The following is an 8,241-nucleotide window of genomic DNA, read 5'->3' on the forward strand; positions in this document are numbered from 1 at the left end:
ATCAAACGTCGGGCATTGCTGCTTTGATTGTCTTTCGATTCCTCTACTTTGTCAGTTTTCGTTCTTTCTAGCAAGGCGGGAGCAGTAGTCGTTGATCGCTTGGCTGCTTCATGAAGTTCTGAAAAGGTCTGAAACCGAAGATTCTCCAGCAAAGCCCTGTAAACTGGGATCATGCCATTGATGCACAAGTCCACCAGTTGTTGTTCAGTAACGTTTGGATCATGACTAGAGCTGGCAAACAAGCCAAAACCCGCGGGTTAACCCGTGCCCGGCCCGTGAAAACCCGAACCCGGCTCGGCTGGTTTCAAAACAAGCCGGGTTCGGGTTGGAGAAATGTCGTCTTGTGAGTAAACGGGTTAACCCGTCCCGGCCCGGGAACCCGCGGGTTGAACCCGTAAACCCGTAATGCTATCAACGGCTGAGATCGTAAGATCTAACTTCTCTCTTATATAACTCCTCAAACAAAAAATTTCTCAGTTCCTCCAAAACCTAAAATCTCCGCTGCGGCTCAGAAGAAGGAAACGAAAGGCTTTCTAGGGTTTTCTTCATCATGGTAAGAAGATTCGTGGTTCATTAATTCGTTGTTCGTTTCATTAGTCATCTCTATTGATGATTCTGATTCTGATGGTGTTGTTGTATTTTTCAGGTTCTCTCAAATGATATCGATCTGTTGAATCCAAAACCTGATTTGGAGAAGAGGAGGCACAAGCTTAAGCGTTTGGTTCAATCCCAAACTCCTTCTTCATGGTAACTACTCCTAGTACTAATCACCATCTTCATCATTATCAATCTCTTATCTATGATTTCATTTTATTGAATCTGATTTGGGTTTATTTGCTTGTTTGTGTTTATGTGTTTCTGTGGAAATTGTTGCAAAATTGGATGATTTCAATTTTTCGGAACTAACTTGAAGTTCCACTATTGTGTTTTTGCTAGCCTGCCTGCCTGTCAACAAAACTGCTTCCCATTCAGTTTGTATGTATTTGAGAATAATTTTGGAAACGCTTTAACTTGTTGGATGTTTTTGAGATGTCAATGTTCCAATTTGCTTGATCATTTTAATGGGAGGACATCATTTGCAGTCTAAGAGACACTCCCTAATTGATGTTGCGATCAAATGTGAACTCAGACTGTCTCGGAGACTTTTCGAGTAACGTTCTCTGGCCTCATTCTTTTTATTGAGTTATTATTTGTACATCTAATTGGGGTTTGTAATGAATGGTTTGATTCTGTAGTTTGTGATGGGACATTCTTTCCGTCTCTCCACGATGAGATGTCTGCAATTGTGGGTTGTTTCAACCGGCGTGCACAGAACCTGCTACAAGTTCATTTATCTTCGGGTTTCAGAAAGTATTTTACATGGATTAAGAGAAAACTTGTGAAAGGAAATCACGTTGCTATGGTTGAAGAAGGCAAAAAAGGTTTACTACATATCTTTGCAGGTTATGCGGTTGGAGGAGGACATGTATTGCATATGGTTTGTGATTTAACAATAGCTGCTGACAATGCCGTTTTTGGCCAGACAGGTCCAAAGGTACTTGTATTATGCTTGTTTTATGAGCGTTCTTTGGAATGTTAATTTTTTAATGCATATCTAGAAATTGCACACTAGAATTATTTTTCTGATCTCCTCAAAATACCTTTTACGGTGGATTTGACGCAGGTTATGGAAGTTCCATCATGTCTCGTTTGGTAAGTGTTGAAACTGAATTCTCTGGCGCAGTGGGGGAATCATAGCCCTTAACATGTTATTTTTCTTCTGGTGGTGGTTTACCAGGTCGGGTCGAAAAAAGCACGTGAAATGTGGTTTCTAGCTCGATTTTACAATGCTTCTGAAGCAGAGAAGATGGGGCTAGTGAACGTCGTAGTACCGGTGAGTTTATTACAATCAACTACTCAAGGGGGCTACTGTATTGTTTTCAGCATTTTGTGTTTTTGATAGACAACAACTTTTTTTGTCTTTTCCCTTGAATTTCTGCCACCATTGCCAATTTGCTTGTGTATGGAAGATTTCGGCAGTGACAGCGACATTTCTTCTGCAAGAAGGTTTTTCCACTTTACTTTTTACCCCAACAGGATACTACTATGGATGTAGGGTGGCAGCAGTCAACCTCGTCGGCAATACAAGCCGAAGGAATGTCTCGCTTCACTGCTGTCTAGTGGGCACAAAAACTAACAATTATGATGTCAGATATTAAGTGCCAAGGATGCTTCAACATGTAAGTAGTAGTTATTACTTGTATTTTTCAGTTTTTCTTGTGATTTTGGAGAATATATGAATATTTGAATCTTTGTGTTGTTGTTGGATTTTTGAAGGCAGCACAACTGTATTCAGTCACTCACAAACAGTGGTTGTATGTGGAAATTGTCAAACTGTCTTGTGCCAACCAACTGGAGGTAAAGCTAGACTTACCGAGGGATGCTCATTCTGGAGAAAGGGAGATTAAGCGGTTGCGATAAGGGAATGTTGTAGTCGATATTCATTATTACTAGTAGAACAATGTAGATTATATAGTGTTTGTTTTTAGCTAAATAATGGCTCCAAAATTTGATCTCATTTAGGATATGTTGTTAAGGTATACAACGGGCGGGCTAACCCGTGAACCCGCGGGTTAAACCCGTTACGGGCACGGGTTGAAGAAATGACAACCCGTGGAGAATTTCAACCCGCGGGTTTCAACCCGTATCAACCCGAACCCGTGGAACCCGCAACGGGCAAGCCCCGGCCCGCCCGTTTGCCAGCTCTAATCATGACTGTCCAAAGCTTGAATCCTGAACCTCTTCACATAATCATTCGGATTTTCGGCAGCCTTCTGAACATCCTTCCCAAGTCAGAAAGAGTAATTTGCTCAGAGACAAATAAGTATTTCCGGTAGAAAGCATTGATCATTTCTTCCCAATTAGCTATGCTCCCTGGTGAAATATTGTTGTACCAAGTATACGCTCGACCGGTCAGAGATTTTGAAAACTCTTTCAAGCGGACAACATGGTCGTGTTCATGCTCTCCTAATGCTTCCAAGAATCGATAGACGTGTTCTCGGGCATTCCCCGTTCCTTTGTAGAGTGTGAACGTTGGATAAGTGTAACCTTTTGGGAGAGGAATTCTTTGTGTAGCAGCGGGATATGGAAGTTGGTGACGGTGCACGGACGGTGCATGGCCTTTTCCTTGATTCTCCATAAAACGTTCCAGGTCTTCACGGGTGATGAAACTGGCAGGTTCAGGTTCTGCAGCTTTGTAGGTTTCATCATCGTCAGAGACTGGAATAACTTCGGGATCAGCAGTTGGAGATGCTTCCTTTTATTTTCCTTTCTCTTGAGTTTTGTATGATATCTTTTCAGTGAGAGTTTTGAGATAATTGCATAGCTCTTTCTGTGTTGTAGCCATGTCAATCTGATTTTTGGAAAGAGTCTCTTGCACCTTCATAAGATCACCTATGGTAGGCGGATTTTCTCTGATTTCCTCGGGAGACCGTCCGAAGAGAGGATGGTTGCCGACGTTGGTTTGAGGAGGAGTGGTATCAACAGCACCGGTGTTGGAAGCGGGAGTAGTTTCTCTGATTTACACCTATGCTGTTTTATTTCCATGTGGTGGTGACTCTTATGTTTGATTTTGAACAGTTTTAGTCTAGATGATATGGAGTTGTTAGAGTAGACTTCTCTTCTCTATGTGTCTTGGCATTTCGCTGAATTAGCTTCTCTAAGCTCTGTTAGGTGCTCTCTCTTACTTAGAAGACAACATCTGGGGCCATAGGAGGTTCCATTGTGCACATTCATTTCCTCTGTGCAGCACCTTGAAGTTATTTGGTTTACAGTTATAGCTATCCTCGAGTTCTTTTCAATGCGGTGATGAACCTGACTCAGGTTTCACGCTGCATCAATCATGCCCGTAGTCCTGTACATGTCTTCACTGACATGATTGGATAGTGGATACAGGAATATCCTTAAGTTGTATCTGCGTAGCTGCATCTGAATCACAAGAATACAAGATCACTTCCTTATGGTCTGAATTCCCATGTACGGGTTATGTTATTACTAGACAAGTTCTTTGTTATGATCCAACTTAGTAGTTGGTTTCTTGTTTTTTATGTTCCAGGCAGTTGAGTCACCCTAGATATCCATATTTTGTTGTTTGAGAATTAGCTGAAACAATTAGTCTTCTAAGAATTAAGAAATAGTAGGATGTTGATATTTTGTTTATTATGACTGTTGAGACACCTTAGAACTCTATGTTCTTGCAAGAACTTATGATTTCCTTACTTTTCGTTCGTTTATTTGGGGTCACAATGTTAAGGGTTTTGTTGTTGACATATGAAGTAATATGAAGTACATACCCGTCTTATCTTGTTTGTAGTTGGCTTCTATATCATGAGTTAATATAGCCATTGTTTCTGGGGTTTTTGAATTTACTTCATTGTAGTTATCGTTGATTGTGTATCATTCTTTTGATGCCTGATATCAAATACTAATCAACTAAGAAAACAGAAAAACAAGTAACGTTTTTTGACTGAAAGACAAGCTTGTTTTACTTCTAATTTGTCTATATGTGTCTGCACTGTAGGGAAGAGTCTTTACAGCAGCCTTTTTAGGCATATTTATTTCTGGAGGAGCTTATGCGAGTACTGTGGATGACGCAACTTCCTGGTATTATTATTTTTTCCTCATTTGATCCAAACACTTATTCCTCAATTTCATAAAACTTTGTGATCCATATTGTAGTACTATAAGTTTACCAAACAGTATTTCTGTTGATTGGGGTTCCTCTGTCTAATTTAGTGGTCGTGTATTTTTGGTTCCTATGTCTCTATACCTTCTATGGATGTACTTGAACAAGAATTGTTTTACTCATAGAGGCTGGCCTTTCCTTCAGTTTTACACACTGTAATCAGCTTTTGCTGATAACTTATCCGCAAACAGCCAGCTTAATGCATATGGTGCGGTGGATGGTTACTTTCAATGGTTTCATTTAGTTGTTATGTATTTGGTGCAGTGGGTGGTTATTTTCAGCAACAAAGCTTGTGAATCCATTCTTTGCCTACCTCAATTCTGAGACTGATCATCGTTTAGCTGTTGTAGCAGCAGCTTGTGGTTGGGTCCCAAGAGAGAAGAGGCCGGGCCCATCCATATTGGGGATGGAAGTATGGGGTCGGAGGATTTCAAACCCTCGGTCATTCTGCTGCTTTTAATAAAAATGCGGAGGCAGTTGAAGGTTTATTAGGGATGGGTTTTGGATTCGTAGAGATTGGGTCCAGTGACGAAGTCCCACATGGAGGAAAAGCAGGTCCAGGCATTCTAGGTTTCAATCTTGGGAAGAATAAGACTAGTGAATATGCTGCTGCTGACCATGTTCAAGGAGTTTCCAGTTTGTCTCAGTATGCCAATTACTTGGTAAATATTACTATTCTTATAATATTCTGAACTCACACTATCCTTTAGTTTGCTGGGATTTCTTCCCCAAGATGTCATATATATATAAAAGTGTAAACTGGATAATCTGGGATTTCCACTCCAGTATTAGTGATTCAGTTTACTGCAGTCATTTCAAGTTTTGGTTGAAAATGAAGAGACTGCATCATCATTTCACAGTTACTTTTCATCAGAAATAATTAGGTTATAAATATGAATTTGGGTGGTGAGCATCGTCATGGTGAGGAGAACATCCTACATCATCTCCATCTAATACCCACCGCCACAAGCTTATGCATATAAGATTGCTCTTATACTCTATTGTATTTTTTATAAGCACTAGTTAACTAAGTTGAACTCGAACACAAAGAGTCAAAGAGAGACGTAATACATAAAATTCACTGTTTGCTTAAAGAGTAAAAACGAGCCGAATAATCTGGGAAGTACTAACTAGGAAATACATACCGAAGTGACGTGTCTCCATTCTACTCTAGAATAGACACTGAACTTGTATTTATCCAGCTTGGGTGAACTGTTGGCATGTGTCTGAGATTCATACCTACCTTCGGTTTCTTTTTGCATTTTCTAAGTATGTTTCCGAGTCTCCATGACGACATGGATATTTGCCGAATTGATCCGCAATTAATCACCAGCCATGAACTTCGATTGTGTGTATACAGAAAACATTAGATTGCTTGTTTGATATTATATTTGTATTACAGGTTATCAACATTTCATCACCAAATACTCCAGGACTTGCGTAAGCTTCAGGGACGAGAACAACTTGAGGATCTTGTTAAAAGGTTGGTTCTCCAACTGCAAGTTTACTGTTTATTCTCTCTGGTGGCGTTTGGGTTATAGTATGGATCCTACAATTGCCGCTCTTAATTAGTCATAACTGAATTATTTGCCTAGGTACAAGCTGCTCGCGACAAAATGCAATGGGGAGACAAAGGCCCTCCTCCGCTGCTTGTGAAAATTGCCCCAGACCTGTCCAAGCTAGATCTCGAAGATATTGCAGTGGCGTGCAGCTTACTATGACCTCAGATGCTCATGTATTTATTTATTTTTATGTAATTCATCAGTAATATCTTTTTATGGTTTAATCATTTTATTTCAGGTTGCTTTGGCACTCCGTTTGGATGGATTGGTAAGTTATGAGCATGCATTCTTTTGACCGTATTTATCCTTCTAAAGCTTTAGTTGCCATTGTCCTGTCCATGCTTCAATATGGAGAAATATGAACTTATCATATCAGTGGAATTTAATTGTCAATTCTTCACTTTTTCCTCTCAGATCGTAACTAATACAACCATTGCAAGACCAGATCCAGCTAGTGAGAATCCAGTTTCTGAAGAAACTGGTGGTTTAAGTGGGAAACCATTTTATATCCTGGCAACCAACGTGCTCAGTTACTTGTGTCTCTTGACAAGGGTAAGTTTATATATACAGTCAGCACTTTTTTGGTATTCAAGATTATGATTCCTTATGGTCTTAAAAAAATAAATTTGAGTACAAAGAAAATTTGATCAATTTGGTGCAGTGTCTTTGAAAACTATAGAATGCTAGTAATATTTATGTTAGGTTGAGTTGGAAACCAATTTGTTTAGCAATTTCGATATGAAACTTAGGCAAATGAAAATCATGCTGTCGGCTGTAAAAGTTAATCATGTTAATCATGTCACTTATTAATTCGCTGTCCATATTGTTTACTTCTTTTTCACTTGGAACTTATGGTTTGTTATATTTATATTTGTATTCCAGGGAAAGGTTCCTCTTTATGGTTGTGGAGGAATTAGCAAGTGTAAATTTATAACAAATTATCCTGCCATGCCTCCAAAATTTCTCTAGTAAATATAATTTTTTCATTTCTTTTTATTCCCTTGCAGACATCAGGCCATTGATATGTTTCCATACTACAACAAACTCAAGCATGAACAGCACTACCAATGTCATCCATGTGATTGCCTTTCTGGATCTGCTTGCTCCCGTCCATGCAATTGCGCTTCTGGATACTGCTTGCTCCCGTCCATGCAATTGCGCTTCTGGATCTGCATGCTCCCGCAATTTGCCAGACAGTCCCAGAACCTGATTTAGCATTATATTGACCCGGGCTAAAGGTAAAAGAAAGTGAAAAAGAAAGGAGAAATTAGGCTCAGGTCAAAAAAGAATATTATTCGTGGTCAAGCCGAGAATATTTTCAGTTTCGGGGACACATAATTATTTAAAATTATAAAAAATGTCATCTTGTTGTCCATCATATTTTTTCCAGGGGTATAATTGGTTACCGAACTTGAATATAGCATAAAAACCGTGTTTTAGAATTTTATAAATTTTATCTCGTTGTAAAGTTTTTAAAGAGAAGAGATCTACACAACGAATATAAATATCAATATTAATTGTATGTATGATTGCTCATAAAAACCCATAACACGTAAAAATGAGCGGAAAGTATGCATTACGGGTTGTCTGGTGTTTCAAAAGTATGCATTACGGGTTATGTCTGGTGTTTCAAAAGTATACATTACGGGTTATGTCTGGTGTTTCAAAAGTATGCAGGTAATGCAATATTTTGAAGTATACAAAACATGTTATGCAGTTAAAAGGGTGTATTGAATTAGGATTCACATGCATATTTAACAATCCTAAAAACTCCTAGGTATTCAAACAGGATTTGTAAGGAATCATTAAATATCTATGATATTCTAATTGGATTTTTTAGAGGTTTTCAATCTATTTAAATTAGAGGTTTTCAATCTATTTAAAATTTCTTAAGATATGTAAAGGCCAAGATATATGTATGTTATTATCTCTTTCTTTCTTTTAATGGGAAAAGAG

The 8,241-nt window shown here is 38.8% G+C and overlaps 1 long non-coding RNA gene and 1 pseudogene across 1 annotated transcript; both read left to right on the top strand.

Moving 5' to 3' along the window:
- Positions 1–397: 397 nt before the first annotated feature.
- On the top strand, positions 398–953 carry LOC113301555. The gene is made up of 3 exons (XR_003336371.1): positions 398–553; positions 647–747; positions 937–953. It is a non-coding gene; the product is annotated as an uncharacterized LOC113301555 (long non-coding RNA).
- Positions 954–2,750: 1,797 nt separating this feature from the next.
- LOC113306115 lies at positions 2,751–7,500 on the top strand (annotated as a pseudogene).
- The last annotated feature ends 741 nt before the right edge of the window (positions 7,501–8,241 follow it).

Source organism: Papaver somniferum, chromosome 8, assembly GCF_003573695.1.
Source record: "Papaver somniferum cultivar HN1 chromosome 8, ASM357369v1, whole genome shotgun sequence".
NCBI lineage: Eukaryota > Viridiplantae > Streptophyta > Magnoliopsida > Ranunculales > Papaveraceae > Papaver > Papaver somniferum.